Source organism: Cricetulus griseus, chromosome 5, assembly GCF_003668045.3.
Source record: "Cricetulus griseus strain 17A/GY chromosome 5, alternate assembly CriGri-PICRH-1.0, whole genome shotgun sequence".
Classification (NCBI taxonomy): Eukaryota; Metazoa; Chordata; class Mammalia; order Rodentia; family Cricetidae; genus Cricetulus; species Cricetulus griseus.
In genome coordinates, this window is record NC_048598.1 from 184927204 (window position 1) to 184948573 (window position 21370).

The 21370-nt window shown below is 43.1% G+C and overlaps 15 non-coding genes and 1 pseudogene across 15 annotated transcripts; all 16 read right to left on the reverse strand.

The window, feature by feature from the left end:
• Window positions 1–627: 627 nt before the first annotated feature.
• Window positions 628–702, reverse strand: LOC113835774. Its single transcript, XR_003485471.1, has one exon. It is a non-coding gene; the product is annotated as a small nucleolar RNA SNORD113/SNORD114 family (small nucleolar RNA).
• Window positions 703–1402: 700 nt separating this feature from the next.
• On the reverse strand, window positions 1403–1477 carry LOC113835743. The gene has a single exon (XR_003485435.1). It is a non-coding gene; the product is annotated as a small nucleolar RNA SNORD113/SNORD114 family (small nucleolar RNA).
• Window positions 1478–2109: 632 nt separating this feature from the next.
• Window positions 2110–2184, reverse strand: LOC113835775. Its single transcript, XR_003485474.1, has one exon. It is a non-coding gene; the product is annotated as a small nucleolar RNA SNORD113/SNORD114 family (small nucleolar RNA).
• A 697-nt stretch (window positions 2185–2881) lies between these two features.
• On the reverse strand, window positions 2882–2956 carry LOC113835748. The gene has a single exon (XR_003485443.1). It is a non-coding gene; the product is annotated as a small nucleolar RNA SNORD113/SNORD114 family (small nucleolar RNA).
• A 631-nt stretch (window positions 2957–3587) lies between these two features.
• Window positions 3588–3662, reverse strand: LOC113835767. The gene has a single exon (XR_003485463.1). It is a non-coding gene; the product is annotated as a small nucleolar RNA SNORD113/SNORD114 family (small nucleolar RNA).
• A 697-nt stretch (window positions 3663–4359) lies between these two features.
• On the reverse strand, window positions 4360–4434 carry LOC113835742. The gene has a single exon (XR_003485434.1). It is a non-coding gene; the product is annotated as a small nucleolar RNA SNORD113/SNORD114 family (small nucleolar RNA).
• Window positions 4435–5064: 630 nt separating this feature from the next.
• Window positions 5065–5139, reverse strand: LOC113835762. Its single transcript, XR_003485457.1, has one exon. It is a non-coding gene; the product is annotated as a small nucleolar RNA SNORD113/SNORD114 family (small nucleolar RNA).
• A 700-nt stretch (window positions 5140–5839) lies between these two features.
• Window positions 5840–5914, reverse strand: LOC113831352. The gene has a single exon (XR_003485433.1). It is a non-coding gene; the product is annotated as a small nucleolar RNA SNORD113/SNORD114 family (small nucleolar RNA).
• A 630-nt stretch (window positions 5915–6544) lies between these two features.
• Window positions 6545–6619, reverse strand: LOC113831316. The gene has a single exon (XR_003485473.1). It is a non-coding gene; the product is annotated as a small nucleolar RNA SNORD113/SNORD114 family (small nucleolar RNA).
• A 715-nt stretch (window positions 6620–7334) lies between these two features.
• Window positions 7335–7409, reverse strand: LOC113831345. Its single transcript, XR_003485425.1, has one exon. It is a non-coding gene; the product is annotated as a small nucleolar RNA SNORD113/SNORD114 family (small nucleolar RNA).
• A 633-nt stretch (window positions 7410–8042) lies between these two features.
• On the reverse strand, window positions 8043–8117 carry LOC113831317. The gene has a single exon (XR_003485485.1). It is a non-coding gene; the product is annotated as a small nucleolar RNA SNORD113/SNORD114 family (small nucleolar RNA).
• A 690-nt stretch (window positions 8118–8807) lies between these two features.
• LOC113831350 lies at window positions 8808–8882 on the reverse strand. The gene has a single exon (XR_003485442.1). It is a non-coding gene; the product is annotated as a small nucleolar RNA SNORD113/SNORD114 family (small nucleolar RNA).
• Window positions 8883–9511: 629 nt separating this feature from the next.
• Window positions 9512–9586, reverse strand: LOC113831320. Its single transcript, XR_003485472.1, has one exon. It is a non-coding gene; the product is annotated as a small nucleolar RNA SNORD113/SNORD114 family (small nucleolar RNA).
• A 719-nt stretch (window positions 9587–10305) lies between these two features.
• On the reverse strand, window positions 10306–10380 carry LOC113831347. Its single transcript, XR_003485431.1, has one exon. It is a non-coding gene; the product is annotated as a small nucleolar RNA SNORD113/SNORD114 family (small nucleolar RNA).
• Window positions 10381–13247: 2867 nt separating this feature from the next.
• Window positions 13248–13338, reverse strand: LOC113831339 (annotated as a pseudogene).
• Window positions 13339–16944: 3606 nt separating this feature from the next.
• LOC113831334 lies at window positions 16945–17019 on the reverse strand. The gene has a single exon (XR_003485496.1). It is a non-coding gene; the product is annotated as a small nucleolar RNA SNORD113/SNORD114 family (small nucleolar RNA).
• Window positions 17020–21370: the final 4351 nt, after the last annotated feature.

The following is a 21370-nucleotide window of genomic DNA, read 5'->3' on the forward strand; positions in this document are numbered from 1 at the left end:
TGGGCTGCTCTTTCTGGAGCCTTCGGGATTGGCTCACTCTGGTTAGTGTGGGGCAGTCGGGAGGCCTCACACTACAGGATGCTACTCTGATCTGGGACACCTCACCACCTGCTCTTCCAGCCAGTGGAAAGGTCACTATGTCAGAACAATGAGTAACTATGGGGATTTGCAATAGGCCCTCCTTACCTGTCTTCAGGTGCTGATTGGAGGTCAATGCTGGAGCAGTCAGCAACCATGGGCTCTGGATTGACACCATGGCATCCTGGGAAATCTCCATCTCAGACAACTTCCAACAAAGCTTCAGTCACCTCTCTGTTTGATAGAAGGTAGAGAAGGGAAGAAATATTGAGACTTTCTCTTCCTGGTGACACACATTGTGTACCATGCAAATTGGGTGGGGGGTGCTGCAGACAGGCTTTCTCTGTAAGGTAGTGGGCTTGTGTTCTGGCATGATAGAGCTGAGGAGTCAACCTGAGGCTGACACAATGAGAGGCAGACCACACACAGTCTGCCCTACTCTTGATTCTGAGGACAACATCATCACCCAGCTGTGCAGCCCATCACACAGGTCCACAAGGGACGGACATATGCCTATGGGCCTCCATCCACAGCTTGGCACTCATCGGGAATGACCTCAGATTTCTGGATACTAGGCATTCATCGAGTATCACCCAAATGCCACCAGATCTCATCATTGGTCGTGGATGGGCCCCCCTTTCTCCCTGACCTGCTGCTGCAAGGCTGTGCTTCCTGGACCCTTTGGGCAATTCTCTGATCATAAATAGGCAGCTCTTCTGTGTTTTATCCCTACTAGGTTCCCTTTCAAGCTAGGCCGAAGTAAATACTTTCTGGTCTCTACTGATCTAAAAGCTCATTAACAATAAGACACGTACCTCAAATGTGGTCCACTAGGGGGATAGGTAGGAGTCTTCTCATTCTACCATACTCTGGGCTCTCATGGCATCCAAAGGAGCTGTTGTCTTCTCGTTTTCACCATGCTGGTAGCACAATCTCTGAGAGGAACTGAATAGAGAATGGAGACACAAGGTTAATACTCTGTAGGCCATCACTCATCGCATGAGCATCACCTAGGCATCTACTGTCTGTTCTCTTCAAGGGGAACCCTAAGTTCATGTCATTTTCAAGGAAAAATGGCTGGGCTGCTTCATGTCAGTATACCAAGTTCACCCATCCCCATGTCCTGTTGAAATTGAGGACTGTGGTTTTATCCCCTGAGCAATTTGGGGCATTCCCACCCACTTTGCACCACTTTGCCTAGTTGTCAGCCATGTTTCCCTGGGGACCTGACATAAGTCGGCTTCCCAGGTTTGGTCCTGGTTACTTTCCCTGGCCTCCATAATTCCCAGAGCACCAACTTTTGCACAGAGGAGATTTCTCTTCGCCTGACCTCAGATATCTGTTATCATGGCTCTCATGGAGAAACACTCAGATGCCACCAGATCTCATCATCGGTCCCCAGTTGGGCTGCTCTCTCTGGAGCCTTCGGGATTGGCTCACTCTCTGGTTAGTGTGGGGCCGTCGGGAGGCCACACACTACAGGAGGCTACTCAGATCTGGGACACCTCACGACCTGCTCTTCCAGCCCGTGGAAAGTTCACTATGTTCTGCAAATGAGTAATATGGGGGTTTGCAATAGACCCTCCTTACCTGTCTTCAGGTGCTGATTGGAGGTCAATGCTGCAGCTGTTAGCAGCCATGGGCTCTGGATTGACACCATGGCATCCTGGGAAATCTCCATCTCAGTGAACTTCCAACAAAGCCTCAGTCACCTCTCTGTTTGATAGAAGGTAGAGAAGGGAAGAAATATTGAGACTTTCTCTTCCTGGTGACCCACATTGTGTACCATGCAAATTGGGTGGGGGGTGCTGCAGACAGGCTTTCTCTATAAGGTAGTGGGCTTGTGTTCTAGCATGATAGAGCTGAGGAGTCAACCTGAGGCTGACACAATGAGAGGCAGACCACACACAGTCTGCCCTACTCTTGATTCTGAGGACAACATCATCACCCAGCTGTGCAGCCCATCACACAGGTCCACAAGGGACGGACATATGCCTATGGGCCTCCATCCACAGCTTGGCACTCATCGGGAATGACCTCAGATTTCTGGATACCAGGCGTTCATCGAGTATCACTCAAACGCCACCAGATCTCATCATTGGTCGTGGATGGGCCCTCCTCTCTCCCTGACCTGCTGCTGCAGGGCTGCGCTTACTAGACTCTTTGGGCAATGCTCTGATGATAAATGGGCGGCTCTTCAGTGTTTTATCCCTACTAGGTCCCTTTCAAGCTAGGCCGAAGTAAATATTTTCTTGTCCTACTGATCTAAAAGCTCATTAACAATAAGACACATACCTCAAATGGGGTCCACTAGGGGGATAGGTAGGAGTCTTCTCATTCGACCCAGCTCAAGGCTCTCATAGCATCCAAAGGAGCTGTTGTGTTCTCGTTTTCACCATGCTGGTAGCACAATCTCTGAGAGGAACTGAACAGAGAATGGAGAGACAAGTTTAACACTCTGTAGGCCATCACTCATCGCATGAGCATCACCTAGGCATCTACTGTCTGTTCTCTTCAAGGGGAACCCTAAGTTCATGTCATTTTCAAGGAAAAATGGCTGGGCTGCTTCATGTCAGTATACCAAGTTCATCCATCCCCATGTCCTATTGAAATTGAGGACTGTGTTTATATCCCCTGAGCAATTTGGGGCATTCCCACCCACTTTGCCCAATTAGCCTAGTTGTCAGCCATGTTTCCCTGGGGACCTGACATTAGTCGGCTTCCCAGGTTTGGTCCTGGTTGCTTTCCCTGGCCTCAGTAATTCACAGAGCACCAACTTTTGCACAGAGGAGATTTCTCTTCACCTGACCTCAGATATCTGTTATCATGGCTCTCATGGAGATACACTCAGATGCCACCAGATCTCATCATCGGTCCCCAGTTGGGCTGCTCTTTCTGGAGCCTTCGGGATTGGCTCACTCTGGTTAGTGTGGGGCAGTCGGGAGGCCTCACACTACAGGATGCTACTCTGATCTGGGACACCTCACCACCTGCTCTTCCAGCCAGTGGAAAGGTCACTATGTCAGAACAATGAGTAACTATGGGGATTTGCAATAGGCCCTCCTTACCTGTCTTCAGGTGCTGATTGGAGGTCAATGCTGGAGCAGTCAGCAACCATGGGCTCTGGATTGATACCATGGCATCCTGGGAAATCTCCATCTCAGACAACTTCCAACAAAGCTTCAGTCACCACTCTGTTTGATAGAAGGTAGAGAAGGGAAGAAATATTGAGACTTTCTCTTCCTGGTGACACACATTGTGTACCATGCAAATTGGGTGGGGGGTGCTGCAGACAGGCTTTCTCTGTAAGGTAGTGGGCTTGTGTTCTGGCATGATAGAGCTGAGGAGTCAACCTGAGGCTGACACAATGAGAGGCAGACCACACACAGTCTGCCCTACTCTTGATTCTGAGGACAACATCATCACCCAGCTGTGCAGCCCATCACACAGGTCCACAAGGGACGGACATATGCCTATGGGCCTCCATCCACAGCTTGGCACTCATCGGGAATGACCTCAGATTTCTGGATACTAGGCGTTCATCGAGTATCACTCAAACGCCACCAGATCTCATCATTGGTCGTGGATGGGCCCTCCTCTCTCCCTGACCTGCTGCTGCAGGGCTGCGCTTACTAGACTCTTTGGGCAATGCTCTGATGATAAATGGGCGGCTCTTCAGTGTTTTATCCCTACAAGGTCCCTTTCAAGCTAGGCCGAAGTAAATATTTTCTTGTCCTACTGAACTAAAAGCTCATTAACAATAAGACACATACCTCAAATGGGGTCCACTAGGGGGATAGGTAGGAGTCTTCTCATTCGACCCAGCTCAAGGCTCTCATAGCATCCAAAGGAGCTGTTGTGTTCTCGTTTTCACCATGCTGGTAGCACAATCTCTGAGAGGAACTGAACAGAGAATGGAGAGACAAGTTTAACACTCTGTAGGCCATCACTCATCGCATGAGCATCACCTAGGCATCTACTGTCTGTTCTCTTCAAGGGGAACCCTAAGTTCATGTCATTTTCAAGGAAAAATGGCTGGGCTGCTTCATGTCAGTATACCAAGTTCACCCATCCCCATGTCCTATTGAAATTGAGGACTGTGTTTATATCCCCTGAGCAATTTGGGGCATTCCCACCCACTTTGCCCAATTAGCCTAGTTGTCAGCCATGTTTCCCTGGGGACCTGACATTAGTAGGCTTCCCAGGTTTGGTCCTGGTTGCTTTCCCTGGCCTCAGTAATTCACAGAGCACCAACTTTTGCAGAGAGGAGATTTCTCTTCGCCTGACCTCAGATATCTGTTATCATGGCTCTCATGGAGAAACACTCAGATGCCACCAGATCTCATCATCGGTCCCCAGTTGGGCTGCTCTCTCTGGAGCCTTCGGGATTGGCTCACTCTCTGGTTAGTGTGGGGCCGTCGGGAGGCCACACACTACAGGAGGCTACTCAGATCTGGGACACCTCACGACCTGCTCTTTCAGCCCGTGGAATGTTCACTATGTTCTGCAAATGAGTAATATGGGGGTTTGCAATAGACCCTCCTTACCTGTCTTCAGGTGTTGATTGGAGGTCAATGCTGGATCTGTTAGCAGCCATGGGCTCTGGATTGACACCATGGCATCCTGGGAAATCTCCATCTCAGTGAACTTCCAACAAAGCCTCAGTCACCTCTCTGTTTGATAGAAGGTAGAGAAGGGAAGAAATATTGAGACTTTTTCTTCCTGGTGACGCAAACTGTGTACATGCAAGGGGTTGAGGAGTCCTTCAGAGAAGCTTTCTCTCTAAGGTAGAGGGCTTGTGTTCTGGCATGATATAACTCAGGAGTCAACCTGAGGCTGACACAATGAGACGCAGGCCACACACAGTCTGCCCTACTCTTGATTCTGAGGACAACATCATCACCCAGCTGTGCAGCCCATCACACAGGTCCACAAGGGACGGACATATGCCTATGGGCCTCCATCCACAGCTTGGCACTCATCGGGAATGACCTCAGATTTCTGGATACTAGGCATTCATCGAGTATCACTCAAATGCCACCAGATCTCATCATTGGTCGTGGATGGGCCCCCCTCTCTCCCTGACCTGCTGCTGCAAGGCTGTGCTTCCTGGACCCTTTGGGCAATTCTCTGATCATAAATAGGCAGCTCTTCTGTGTTTTATCCCTACTAGGTTCCCTTTCAAGCTAGGCCGAAGTAAATACTTTCTGGTCTCTACTGATCTAAAAGCTCATTAACAATAAGACACATACCTCAAATGGGGTCCACTAGGGGGATAGGTAGGAGTTTTCTCATTCTACCATACTCTGGGCTCTCATGGCATCCAAAGGAGCTGTTGTCTTCTCGTTTTCACCATGCTGGTAGCACAATCTCTGAGAGGAACTGAACAGAGAATGGAGAGACAAGGTTAATACTCTGTAGGCCATCACTCATCGCATGAGCATCACCTAGGCATCTACTGTCTGTTCTCTTCAAGGGGAACCCTAAGTTCATGTCATTTTCAAGGAAAAATGGCTGGGCTGCTTCATGTCAGTATACCAAGTTCACCCATCCCCATGTCCTGTTGAAATTGAAGACTGTGGTTTTATCCCCTGAGCAATTTGGGGCATTCCCACCCACTTTGCACCACTTTGCCTAGTTGTCAGCCATGTTTCCCTGGGGACCTGACATTAGTCGGCTTCCCAGGTTTGTTCCTGGTTACTTTCCCTGGCCTCCGTAATTCCCAGAGCACCAACTTTTGCACAGAGGAGATTTCTCTTCGCCTGACCTCAGATATCTGTTATCATGGCTCTCATGGAGAAACACTCAGATGCCACCAGATCTCATCATCGGTCCCCAGTTGGGCTGCTCTCTCTGGAGCCTTCGGGATTGGCTCACTCTCTGGTTAGTGTGGGGCCGTCGGGAGGCCACACACTACAGGAGGCTACTCAGATCTGGGACACCTCACAACCTGCTCTTCCAGCCCGTGGAAAGTTCACTATGTTCTGCAAATGAGTAATATGGGGTTTGCAATAGACCCTCCTTACCTGTCTTCAGGTGCTGATTGGAGGTCAGCTCTGCAGCTGTCAGCAACCATGGGCTCTGGACTGACCCCATGGCATCCTGGGAAATCTCCATCTTTGCACACTTCTGCCAAAACTTCATTCACCTCTCTGTTGGGCAGAAGGTAGAGAAGGGAAGAAATATTGAGACTTTCTCTTCCTGGTGACCCACACTTTGTACCATGCAAGGGGTTGGGGAGTCCTTCAGACAAGCTTTCTCTCTAAGGTAGTGGGCTTGTGTTCTGGCATGATAGAGCTGAGGAGTCAACCTGAGGCTGACACACTGAGAGGCATACCACTCACATTCTGCCCTACCCTTGATTCTGAGGAGACTGTCATCAATCAGCTGTACAGCCCATTACACAGGTCCACGAGGGACGGGCATATGCCTATGGGCCTCCATCCACAGCTTGGCACTCATCGGGTATGACCTCAGATTTCTGGATACCAGGCGTTCATCGAGTATCACTCAAACGCCACCAGATCTCATCATTGGTCGTGGATGGCCCCCCCTGTCTCCCTGACCTGATTTTGCAGGGCTGTGCTTCCTGGACCCTTTGGGCAATGCTCTGATCATTCACAGGCAGCTCTTCTATGTGTTATACCTACTATGTTCTCTTTCAACTAGGCACAAGTAAATACTTTCTTGTCCTACTGATCTAAAAGCTCATTAACAGAAAGACACATACCTCAATGGGATCCACTAGTGGGATAGGTAGGAGTCTTCTCATTCTACCCAGCACTGGGATCTCATAGCATCCAAGAGTTGGTGGGTTCTGGTTTTCAGCATGCTGGTAGCACCATCAGTCAGGTGGGCTCAATATCTGAGGGGAACCTAACAGAGAATGGAGAGACAAGGTTAACACTCTGTAGGCCATCACTCATCGCCCATGCATCACTAGGCATCAACTGTTTATTCTCTTCAAGGGGACCCCTAAGTTCATGTCATTTTCAAGGAAAAATGGCTGGGCTGCTTCATGTCAGTATCACATGTTCTCGAACCCATCCCATTGTCCCATTAAATTCAGGTCTGTGGTTTTATACCCTCAGCAATTTGTGACATTCCAACTGATTTTGCCCCACTTTGCCTAGCTGTCAGCCATGTTTCCCTGGGGACCTGACATTAGTTGGCTTCCCAGGTTTGGTCCTGGTTTCTTTCCCTGGACTCAATAATTCGAAGAGCACCAAATTTTGCACAGAGGACATTTCTCTGTGCCTGACCTCAGATATCTGTTATCATGGCTCTCATGGAGAAAAACTCAGATGCCACCAGATCTCATCATCGGTCCCCAGTTGGGCTGCTCTCTCTGGAGCCTTCGGGATTGGCTCACTCTCTGGTTAGTGTGGGGCAGTTGGGAGGCCTCACACTACAGGATGCTGCTCTGATCTGGGATACTTCACCACCGGCTCCTCCAGCCCGTGGAAAGTTCACTATGTCTGCACAATGTGTAACTATCGGGATTTGCAATAGACCCTCCTTACCTGTCTTCAGGTGCTGATTGGAGGTCAATGATGGAGCAGTCAGCAACCATGGGCTCTGGATTGACACCATGGCATCCTGGGAAATCTCCATCTCAGAAAACTTCCAACAAAGCTTCAGTCACCTCTCTGTTTGACAGAAGGTAGAGAAGGGAAGAAATATTGAGACTTTCTCTTCCTGGTGACACACATTGTGTACCATGCAAATTGGGTGGGGGGTGCTGCTGACAGGCTTTCTTTGTAAGGTAGTGGGCTTGTGTTCTGGCATGATATAGCTGAGGAGTCAACCTGAGGCTGACACAATGTGAGGCAGACCACACACAGTCTGCCCTACTCTTGATTCTGAGGAGACCATCATCACCCAGCTGTGCAGCCCATCACACAGGTCCACAAGGGACGGACATATGCCTATGGGCCTCCATCCACAACTTGGCACTCATCGGGAATGACCTCAGATTTCTGGATACTAGGCATTTATCGAGTATCACTCAAATGCCACCAGATCTCATCATTGGTCGTGGATGTCTCCCTGACCTGCTGCTGCAGGGCTGTGCTTCCTGGACCCTTTGGGCAATGCTCTGATCATAAATAGGCAGCTCTTCTGTGTTTTATCCCTACTAGGTTCCCTTTCAAGCTAGGACCATGTAAATACTTTCTGGTCTCTTCTGATCTAAAAGCTCATTAACAATAAGACACATACCTCAAATGGGGTCCACTAGGGGGATAGGTAGGGGTCTTCTCATTCTACCCCACTCTGGGCTCTCATAGCATCCAAAGGAGCTGTTGTGTTCTCGTTTTCACCATGCTGATAGCACAATCTCTGAGAGGAACTGAACAGAGAATGGAGAGACAAGGTTAACAATCTGTAGGCCATCACTCATCACCCGAGCATCACCTAGGCATCCACTGTCTGTTCTCTTCATGGTGAACCCTAAGTTCATGTCATTTTCAAGGAAAAATGGCTGGGCTGCTTCATGTCAGTATACCAAGTTTACCCATCCCCATGTCCTGTTGAAATTGAGGACTGTGTTTTTAACCCCTGAGCAATTTGGGGCATTCCCACCCACTTTGCCCCACTTTGTCTAGTTGTCAGCCATGTTTCCCTGGGGACCTGACATTAGTTGCCTTCCCTGGTTTGGTTCAGGTTGCTTTCCCTGGCCTCAGTAATTCGCAGAGCACCAACTTTTGCACAGAGGAGATTTCTCTTCGCCTGACCTCAGATATCTGTTATCATGGCTCTCATGGAGATACACTCAGATGCCACCAGATCTCATCATCGGTCCCCAGTTGGGCTGCTCTCTCTGTAGCCTTCGGGATTGGCTCACTCTCTGGTTAGTGTGGGTCAGTCGGGAGGCCACACACTACAGGATGCTACTCTGATCTGGGACACCTAACCACCTGCTCTTCCAGCCAGTGGAAAGGTCACTGTGTCAGAACAATGAGTAACTATGGGGATTTGCAATAGACCCTCCTTACCTGTCTTCAGGTGCTGATTGGAGGTCAATTCTGGAGCAGTCAGCAACCATGGGCTCTGGATTGACACCATGGCATCCTGGGAAATCTCCATCTCAGACAACTTCCAACAAAGCTTCAGTCACCTCTCTGTTTGATAGAAGGTAGAGAAGGGAAGAAATATTGAGACTTTCTCTTCCTGGTGACACACACTGTGTACCATGCAAATTGGGTGGGGGGTGCTGCAGACAGGCTTTCTCTGTAAGGTAGTGGGATTGTGTTCTGGCATGATATAGCTGAGGAGTCAACCTGAGGCTGACACAATGTGAGGCAGACCACACACAGTCTGCCCTACTCTTGATTCTGAGGACAACATCAACCAGCTGTGCAGCCCATCACACAGGTCCACAAGGGACAGACATATGCCTATGGGCCTCCATCCACAGCTTGCACTCATCGGGAATGACCTCAGATTTCTGGATACCAGGCGTTCATCGAGTATCACTCAAACGCCACCAGATATCATCATTGGTCGTGGATGGGCCCCCTTGTCTCCCTGACCTGATTCTGCAGGGCTGTGCTTACTAGACCCTGTGGGCAATGCTCTGATCACAAATGGTTGAATCTTATATGTTTTATCCCTACTAGGTTCCCTTTTATGCTAGGCCTAAGTAATTACCTTTTGTTCTCTACTCAGGCAAATGCACATTAACAATAAGGCACATACCTGGAATGCAGTCCAAAAGGGGGGTAGGTAGGAGGCCTCTCAGTCCATAGGGCTCTGGGCTCTCTTAGTTTCAACACAGCAGTTGGATTATCAATCTCAGCATGCTTGTAGCACCATCAGTCATGTGGGCTCAGTCTCTGAGGGGAACTGACCAGAGAATAGAGAGACAAGGTTAACACTCTGTAGGCCATCACTCATCACCTGGGCATCACCTAGGCCTCTACTGTTTGTTCTCCTCAAGGGGAACCCTAAGTTCATGTCATTTTCAAGGAAAAATGGCTGGCCTGATTCATGTCAGTATCCCATGTTCTTGCACCCATCCCCTTCCTGTCGGAATTCAAGACTGTGGTTTTATCCCCTGAGCAATTTATTACAATCCCACCCATTTTGTCCCACTTTTCCTAGCTGTCAGCCATGTTTCCCTGAGGACCTGACATTAGTCGGCTTCCCAGGTTTGGCCCTAGTTGCTTTCCCTGGACTTAGTAATTCCCAGAGCACCATATTTTGCACAGAGGAGATTTCTCTTTGCCTGACCTCAGATATCTGTTCTCATGGCTGTCATGGAGATACACTCAGATGCCACCAGATCTCATCATCGGTCCCCAGTTTGGCCGCTCTCTCTGGAGTCTTTGGCTCACTCTCTGGTCAGTGTGGGGCTGTTGGGAGGCCACACACTACAGGAGGCTACTCTGATCTGGGACACCCCACCACCTGCTCTTCCAGCCAGTGGAAAGTTCACTATGTCAGAACAATGAGTAACGATGGGGGTTTGCAATAGACCCTCCTTACCTGTCTTCAGGTGCTGATTGTAGGACAATGCTGTAGCTGTCACCAATCATGGTCACTGTGGTGACTTCTTTTTCTATTCTCTTTGTCAATACTGTGTGTTCTTCTTTCTGTGCTTTTAGTGCCTCGGTAATTTAGAAATTAGAAAAATCAGTGTAATTGTAGATTCTTTGTTCACATTCTGTTGTGTGTTAATTTTTTTGTTTTAATTCATTGTTCCCTGTTCTCTAATCCAGTGTTCTTTTAAGCTGAAACTGAGACATAAAAGTGACTAATCATTTCCTTTGCTACAGTTTTTAAAAATGGTTCCTTCTTTCCATACTTGTTATCCCAGTTTAGTGCTCTTTCTCTGGCAATGGTCCTTCCTTCTCTAGTTTTTTGACAAACTTTCAACTACCTTGCCTCCTTTCAGTCTGGACCATTTTATGTAAGCACACTGTTAGGTGTAGTTATTGTCGAGTGTATGAACTAAATATTCACCAAGTAGCAGGCGTTTTCTGCATGGGCCAGCTTCTCTACCTTGACACAGGAGGCTCCATATCCTGGTGTTCAAGAGCTATATACATTTATCCATCCATCAACAACCAATTGACACTATAATATGTCTCAACTTTCCGGGTGATCCCTTTTCTTTCTCCTCTTCATTGAATTTATATTTTTTACTTATATTATGAACCAATTTTCCCCAACATATGACAATGTATATTAATTACCCTCCAAACTGTAAACCTTTAATGAATCAGAGATGCAATTTCTTCAATATTAAAGCAGTTTGCCTTTTATACTTTGCATCTATTTCTTGTACCAGAATCATATTAACAGTGGGTTGTTTGCAAATCTATTTTCATGACACTTTTGTAGATAGCAGGCTCCTACAGGCGAGCCTTTCTACTCATGCCTTTTCCCAGCTGGGCACAGCGCTGTTGTTGCAGGCTGCTGTGCACAGACAATACTGGCAGTCCATTTGCAAACATCTCTTAGCTTGTATAGACAACATTAATGCACCCCACCATTTTCCCTCATATTTTCTTCCACTGAGCAATTTAGTTGTTATAGCATAATTTAGAAATTATTCATATTACCTTTTACAAATTCACTACTGCAAACTAACCAAGAAGATAGACATTATCTGTAATTTACCTCTCCCATCTTTACACAAATTATGGCTATGTGACCCTTGCTTCCTTTTGAAAATAATATGTTTTTATACCGTAGGGCAATTTTGCTTGTTCCTCGTGTTTATAATTGGAGGAACCTCCCTCTTTCATTTTTTCTGTATTCTTTTGTATTTTATTTTTTGTTGAAATAGGTGAACCTGATGTGTACATCTGCTGTCAGATGGACCTCCACGACTGACACATGAGTGTCCCCCTGGAATATGACCAATTCTGTTCATCATCGATACATTCATTTCAATATTGACAGCTTATCTAGTAATTTATTCACTAATAACAATGGAAATCTCTACTATCCTTCCAAACACTGAAAGAGGCTGGAAGCTTCTCCTATACAAAGAGAAACTCACACCAATTCTCCTTCAGTGGTGAGCCTCAGTTTTAGAAGCATGCCCAATTCACTATTCTAATTCATGATAATTTAATTAGTTTCTTCAATCCAATTTGAACTAATGAAATCATATATCATATTAATTTTTGTGAACTTGCTTATCTGTGTTGGGGAACAGCCCAGTGGAAGTAATGGAACTTCAGGGTTTTATGTCTCCAGCTAAGGCTTTTGTGTTGACCCCTTCCACTGCCCCATACTCCTCCTTGGTAAACAATGCAGTGAATAACTTTCCACAACCCACCCAAGTTATGGCAATACTATCATCTGGCACTCACATTGGCTCTAAGCTCCAAACACAGATAAGCAACCAGTCAGTTGGTGACCATGGCACAAGTTGTGATCCCCTGAGAAATGCAACAGAGGAGCAGAGACTGACATTGCACACTCTTCCCTAAGTTTGATTATCTACTTTGATTTGTGTTAGACCTCCAAGTCCCAGACACCTGGTCTGGTCATCTGACACTCAGATGTCAAAAGAGTCACAGGTCAACCCACTTGGATACCACTTTACTTATTTCTATTAATCTGACTGCTGTATACTAGATAGACATCAAATGTTTGTGCTTTGTATTAGTTGCTATTTATCTGTCAATTTATAGGTTGTGGAAATCAAACACATGCGTATGGTGCATAATGGTAACATCCCTTGTTCACTGGCCCACTTATAATACTATCATGAGTATAAGCACATGGAGAATATATGTCCCTTCATAGATGCACACCGATCTGCTACAGACATATTCATTGACTGGGACTCATTTGCCACCATGCTCATCACCAATCCAGAATCAGACTGATTTTTCTCTGTCATTTCTACTTTCTCTCCTAAACTTGTCTTATAAAGAATATTCTCCCACCAGTGAGTTTGCTTCAATAATAAATCTGTTTTCTTCACATGTGTGAGTCTATTTGCTACTATGAATAATGGGGATTGCACATGTGGTGAGATTTCACACTATTTGGTCACGCAAAGAGTAACCTTCAATGCCATCCACACAATGAAAAATTTAAGCACTACTAACACATGTCCCAAGATCTAACCTAGCGATATCCCCCCCGGGAGTACAATTCTGGGGAGATAAGTACAGAACAAGGAATAAAAGATGACCCTCTCTTCCATAGACCCTTGCTGATGCATTTATCAGAGTTTCAGATACATGTCGTTCATCATCTGAGACTCATATACTGGCAGTTATGATCAGTGATCCAGGGACAGGCCAATCTCTCTTCCTTCTTACCTACAGTGTTTGGTTAGAAATTCATTAATTCACTAGTGATGCCTCATACGCTATTTGGGATATAATATCTACTAAGTTTGGCTTTTCATTATGTCAATTATTCAGTTCAAATATTCATCATAGTCCCAAGATGAATGCACGAGAGTTGTTTCTGAATGTTTCTAAAACAGAGAGTAAACTGTCCAAGACAAACAATACAAGATCGATACCTATTACTCACTCTGATTTCCAGATTCCAGTGAGAAATAAAACGACTGAGCACCAACCATGGAGAATTCCAGCCTCGGCTCAGACGATTCCATTGGGAAGAGCATAGAGTGGAGCAGACAAACAGAAAGAAAATGAAAAGCTGGGACATTCTTTTCACAGAGCTTTGATTTTTAGCATTGCTTTCTCAATTGATTTATTCACTCATTAATTTAATGATGCATGCTTTTACCTTAGCAGAAGATATGGAAACAATTTAATTTAGAAACAAATTTAAAATAGCCCTGCATACAGATGATAAACAACGCTGGAGAGTCTAATGTCTATGATGGCTGGGCATGGTTGCCTAAGAGTTACAGTTATTGCCCACCGAGATTTACTGTTCTGACGACAACACATCCAAGTGCTCCTGATGCACTTCATGTTTATATTTGTTCAGTACATCAGTAATTCTAGTTCTACTACTTAATTCAATGACAGAATCAACATATGTCCACATAGGTGCCACCACACGGACCTTAGTTGTTCCTACATATGTCTAGAGCAGTGGTTCTCAACCTTCATAATGCTGCAACCCTTTAATTCAGTTCCTTATGTTGTGCTGACCCTAACTATACAAGAATTTTTGTTTCAGAACTGCAATTTTGTTACTGTTATGAATCATTTTGTAAATATGTGAGATGCAGGGAATCTGATATGTGCCTCCAAAGGGGGTTGTGAGCCACAGGTGGGGAAACATTGTGCTAAGGCATCTCTAGGCATATCAGATGTGTGACTGATGTGATAGCGTCGTTCAGTCCCCCAAAGGATTCATGAACCACAGGATTGTCTTCAACAGAGAAAATGGACTTTTCTACATTTTAGTTGTCTATTAGAGTCCAGATAGGTTTCATGCATTATGTGAGACCCACCCTCAGCACCTGCTATCAACACTGGTTCATGTTTACACCTGTGATTTTTTATTTGAATTTACTTTATTTGTAGTTATTAATTAAAACAAATCAATAAAGTAGCCTGATTCACAAAAGGGAACATAATGCTTGACGGGTTAACATCTGTCTGTAGAATCCTATTCACTTGAGACTTTCTCTTTCGTTAACTGGCCTCAGTGTAGCAGTGAAACACAACAACTGAAATCAATCTCTTGTTAGGCTCTGGTCAACTGTTCTTCAGATTACCACTGCCGCATCCTTGTGTCTATCATGATTCTTTATCCACTCATCAGCTAATGGCTATTCAAATCTATCCCGTCTTGGCACCTGTAGATTACACTTCAGAGAAAAGGGAAGTGCAGGTGTCTCTTTGACAAAAATGCATCATTTTCTTTCCACCCAGACCAACTGATTGGTTAAATGATCTGGCAATTAATTCTATGGGGGTTTTGTTTTTTGTTTTGTTTTAAGGAATTGCCATGCTGTTTCCTATGATGTTCTATTAGTTCACATTCCCATAAAGAGTGCACAAAGGAAGCACTCTATTGAACACTTGGCTAGTTATTGTTATCACTAGACTGTTTTGATAATAGTCTTCCTTCCTGGAGTGATGGGGCATCTGGTTGTGGTTTTGATACGCATTTCTCTGGTGAGCGATTACACTGAACATTGCTTATAGATTTCTGGGCAATTTGTATGCCTCTTATGTCTATTGATCATTATTTATTTACTGTTTGTGGTTTTAGCTATTGAGTTTTGGGCTCCTTGTTTTCCCTAGATATAAGAAACATTATAGGTACTTTTGTGAATTTTAGGGAGATGGATGGAACTGTAGATGATCATGTTGAAGGAAATAGGCCAGGCACAGAAAGACAAACAAAGAGTGTGAGACATGAAAGAGTTCATCTAGTGGGAACTGAGAGTGGAGTGATAGTTATCCGATGGGGGAAGAGAATGCAGAAAAGTTGCTGTTCCAGTTCCATGACCTTCACAAGCTCTGGGGTGTTGTGTGTTGTGGAGAAAGCCACAATGATAGTTTCTTAGTGTCTTAAAGGGGTAGAAAAGAAGATAGTGGAATCTCTAAATAATGAGGAGATTATTATGAGGTGATGGATATGCTTAAACTGACTGGAGAATTACACTAAGTAAGCATGTATAAAGAGACTTTAAGGAATCACTTTGATCAAAACCATTTCTGTTTCGTATTGGATAAAATGAGGGAAAACAAAGATGGCATCAAGTTACTACATTTTTCTTCTGCCCTGTCCACAGCTACTATTAAAAGCAATAGTGCATGGTTATTTCATTGTCTGCTCCTTAAAAAAAAAAAAAAAAAAAAAAAAAAAAAAAACAATACTTAACATAACACAGTGGCTACCTTTAGTCAATTAACCAAGGAAATTAAAATGTTGGCTGTTACTTACAGTGCAAACAGGGATGTCGATGAAGGGATGTTCTCAGCTCAGCACCTCCATCTGAGGAGTACAAAGCAGAGAAAGAGGGAGCTTGGACATGGTCTCTTCATTGACCCATATTTCTACCATGCTTTAACATAACCTTCAGCGTTTTTACTGCAAATGTATCTACTCATTTTCTTCTTCAAGAACTTCACATTTATATCTAACATACCCTAATGACTGACAATTATTTGTCTACATCATTTTTATTCCAAAACTACAATACACTTGATCAATGTCTGCTCAACCAAGCTTGGGGACAAATGAGTGAAATAACAACCCTTGACCAGGCTACATAGCAGGGCTTGGGGTTTGAGGCCAGTCTGGTCCATAGAGGGTTACTTCAATAGAAAAAAATCTAATACCTATATCCTAATTGCACATTTTAATAATGTACAAATTTTTCATTTCTTCATATCTATCTATCTATCTATCTGTTATTCAGTCTTCCTTGAGGTTTTATAATAATAAAATGCAAGCAGTAATGATGGCTGCTGTCAAATGAGGTGGAATCAGGTGTTGGATAGGCCTCCATTCTCTGATTCCTTTTGCCCTGGTGCATAGTTTCATTAACCAAGAAACATACATTAACTGCACAATGCAAAAACAGCATGCATTAAGGTCCCTAATAGTCATCTACAGATTGAACCTGTAGAGCCTATTTTTTCTTGGTTACTGACCTCATTTCTTCATGTATGGAATAATCTAAATGCTCCTATTAACCTGATATTATGGCCATATTATTTGATTCCTTTGGTTTTTTTAAATAAAATATCCTTTCCTAAAACACAGCAAAAAAAAAAAAAAAAAACCATTAATACTATTGCTCATAATGAACAGTAGGGATACACGCAACAAAGAGGGGAATCACAAAAGAACCTGTCCTCTCTGCTACGTCTATTCTGAAAAGTACAGAGCAGAGCAGAGGATGAAAAATTACACTGACTTCTCCAATCCCTTCTTGTCTTCTTATCCATTGTTATAGACCTTGGAGTCCTAGACACATGGCATTCATCATCTGCAACTTATTCACTGGCGGTTGTCACCATTGGTCCAGGGAAGGCCCAATATCCTTTCACTTATATTTCCATATTGTGTGCTGACTAATCTATTAAGTCATTAATAATATTCTGAAATACTATGATTAGAAAAATACAGGAAGACCATAGCTGTTGTAACCCAGAATGATGTGTTGGTGCCATATATATCTTCAGTTAATTATCCTTAACTTATCATATAGTATTCAGGATGATTATTCATTTTAATCTAAAATGCAAAAATGGCTTAAGCTGGTTGTACATGACTACACCACAAAAATTTTAAAAATACAGTGAATTCCCCCTAAATAAACCACCCAACCCAAAAATGGGAATTATAAATAATACTTACATCATCCTCAAGGTTCCTGGCAGAGGTGGACCATGAAGAACTTTACATGGAGAATCCCATTGGCTCATACAGGACTATAGGGAAGAGAAGGCAAAAGAACACATGATTATACAAAAATTTAAGAAAAAAATTGAGATATTCTCCCATTGGCCCTTAACTTAACTTTGGTTTAGAGTGCTAATCCTCAGCCTTCTGATACTGTGCCCCTTTAGTACAGTTCCTCATGTGTGGTGAACCCACCCATAAAATTATTTTCATTGCTAATTCATAACTGTAATTTTGTTACTTTAGGAATCATAAAGTAAATATCTGCTATGCAGGATGTCTGATGTATGACCCTTGTGAAAAGGTTGCATGCCAAAGGTTGAGAACCAATGGTTTACAGTCATTTATGCACTCATTAACTTAACAATATAAGGTTTTTTCCTCTTAAGAAAAGAGTTTTAAATTTCCCATATACTGATAACACTGGCTTTACCATATAAACTCTGAAATGTCATTAACCAAAGAAGGACTGGTAAGGGAGTAGGACATCGGAATCAAGATCTTACTTGTATGTTTTCTTAACACATTATAATGTTCCAAGTCATGGATTTTTGTAGTTAGACGGTATTTCATTAATTGAGTGATTGATGTTTTCATTCATCTAATTTTGACACAAAGGCCAGGACCAAGAGTCTTGGATATTGCCAAGTCTGTCCTACAGACGCCTTCTGATGAGACAATGAACTCGATTTCTTTTGCATTAGACTCTAGAGTGCAGGCATATTTAGTCACCAAACAAGGCTCATTTGACAGGAGAACCATCACTGGCTCATGTTTGCCTTTTTAATTATAACATTTCTATTTTTATTCTAAGCTATTAATTAAAGTAAATCAACAAACATGATTCATAAGCTCAGACTATGACGCCTGGCACATCTGACCTCTCTGTCTTTCCAAGGAGACCAACATCCACTGCTCATTTTAAATCAAATTATTTATTGTCTTTCGTATGAGGATGTTTTTTCTTCAGTTTTCTATATTACTATGGCTTTTTAAATCTCTCTCTCTCTCTCTCTCTCTCTCTCTCTATATATATATATATATATATATATATATATATTCTGTGAGAATTTCATATATGTATACAGTGTATTTTGCTCATATCCAGCACCCTGCTCCCTCTGGGATGACCCCTATGTCTCTCTCAACTTTATAGCCTCATATAACATATGGAGTCTAAAATTAGTGCTACCCAAATGTGTGTGAGTGTGAATCCAACCACTGGAGCATGGTCAAGCAACTAGGCTATTAAGCCCTTGTCAGATTCTATTCAGACACAAATTAATTTTTTTTAAAAAACAATTGACATTGTGGATGGAGCAAAAGACATTGCTGTAAAGAGAAACAATTCTGACACAAAAGGACAAGAAGTACATGAACTCATTCATGTTGAAAAGTGACCTCTGGGCAGTTGGACGTCGAATGGCAGTTACCAGAGACAGAGGATGCAGGAAGGCAGAGGTGGTGAAGTAGAGTCAGTGGAGGCTGAGTCACTGTGTGGCTTTGGTGTGACATTTGGAGGTAACATTAGGTGACAACCAGATTACTTCTCTTTCTCTATTTCATATCAGTTAGTTGATTAATTCATAGATTTAAAAGTAAATGTAATAAAATGCAGACCCCTGAACTACGATGTTTCTACATAACTGCTTCCAGAGAGTTCAGATGTATGGTGTAACCTACATTGGTTCATATACCAAGGACTCTGTGCAATACAGAATAGCAGTCTAGTGTTTACCATAGGCACATTTCAGCTTCTCTGGTTAACTTTCATTCTCTTTAGAAGTCAAAACAGTCACAGCATATTATTGTGCTCCATTTTCATGCTTTTGATACATGTGTGTAACCATGGAGCTCTAGACCATGGAAAGATGTGTCCCCTGGCTCAGAGCATCCAGGCCCAGGACATAAAAGAAAAAACAGCTCATTAAAAAGATGGGCTAATCTATTTTAATTTTGCTTATCATTCTTCCCTCACTTGGTTATTTAGCAAGTCATTATTTGGAGGCTCTTTATGCTACTTTCCCTGACCCAGACATTGACTATTATCTATTAATTATGCTGTCTACCTCATCTCTAGCCAAAGAGGACATGAACGCACAAAAGTTATTTCTACCCAGGCAACAATGCTTTCAAACTAACAGAATGGAAATAAATGAGCATGCAAACTGAAAGCAAATATATTCCATTTCACTGACACATTTACTTCAAACATAGAAAATTGGACACAAAGCTGGGCCCATTATGCATTGACCATCAGTGATCCAGGACAGAGTCTGCTTTTCTATATTTATTTCTACTTTCCATAGTAATCAATTAATAGAATTATAAGCCCTATGATAGACAACCACTTCCAAATGGGGCTAATATTACTAATCTATGCATGGACTTTCTCTAACATCGACATATCTATTACATTAGTCCACACAGTTTCCATATTTTCATTATGAATAAAAATTTTCATATAGTCCCTATTTGTACCATTGATATTTAGTTGGCCATTTGTCCAAACTTGGGCACCAAGACAACTCCTCAGAGCGACTGATTTGGGAACTTCAGTATTTACAAATTATATTAATAATATTTCTTGCCTCCCCTTCAAGTTTTTAAAAATTGGACAAAGTTCTTCATGTTTCTTTATGGAATTAAAGTGTAAATTTGGCTATTGACTTTTTATAATAACAATCAAAATTCATGAAGCACCAAGCTCTAAAGAACATGACCTTGTGTGATAGTTGGTGTCTCCACAGGAACAGTCAGTCCTAGCAAAGCTAAGACAACAGATCTGTCTCTGAACTAAACCAGAGTTTCTGAGATGAATTAATTATTCATCACATATCATGAGTTCATAAGGTCATTGTCTTGGGTCAGGATTTCAACTCTTCCTCTCCCTTCACTACAGTTATTTACTTATTTTCCAATTTGTTAACAATAATAAATACCTGCCTTCCAATATAGTCAATTTACTGTTGTATCCAAAAGAACTATCTCTCTGGAGTCATTTCACACACAAGCATATCTTTCTGGAATCAATCTCAGTGTTTCAATGTCCACTGAAGAACAGATATTGTATTGATCCCTTGGCAACTTCTGGCTTAATTTATTGACCACATAAATGCATTTCCAAAACAATTGGGTGAATGTTTTTAATAAAAGCTAACGTTGAAAAAAATTACCCTATCACTGATTTTCATCTCTGTGTTCTTAGCACCTGGATTTTGCAACCATGCTTTAGTTAGCTCGTTGCATTTATTCTGTAGCACATATGCAGTGATGCTAATAAAATATTGAAAGATAACAAGGGTAGTCTCACTTAAACCCAGCAGTCAGGAAGCAAAGGGAAGTGGATCTCTGTAAGGTCAAGGCAGTCTGGTCTACATACAAAATCCCGGGGTTACACAGTGAGACCCTCTCTCAAAACAACAACAGCAATTTTTGAGAAACCAGCTATTTACAGAGCATTCCATTAATGCATGCCTTTCGAATTCCATTTCCTTAATCATTTTAGTATTTGTTACTTTGTGGTATGGTCTCTTTTTTGTTGTTTTGTTTTCTTTGTTGTTGTTGTTTTTCTTAAGCATATAAATACTTCACCTCTTCATAGACCCAAAATAAGAACCCTGACTATTCCATGTCATTATTCAACCCACTTACCCATACCACAAAAGGCAGGCTCCCCCAATCCACTCCGTGCTTAGTGATCGTCAAGGAGCCTAAGATACATTAATAATGATCTGGCCTCACCATGTGCTTTCAGGCTAGCATAGACGGTTCTCTTCACTTTATACACAGTTGGTGTTTGCTGTTTCATTTGCTGATTTTTAATAACAAAATCTAACCCTATGATGTGACAAAGACTGAGAGGATGATCCTTGAATATTACTAAAATCTGTGTGCTCATCCCCACAGAGATAAACATGCAAATCCCTGCTTGCAACAGACCTCAGAAGGTCAGGGGCACTTTGGTCATCAA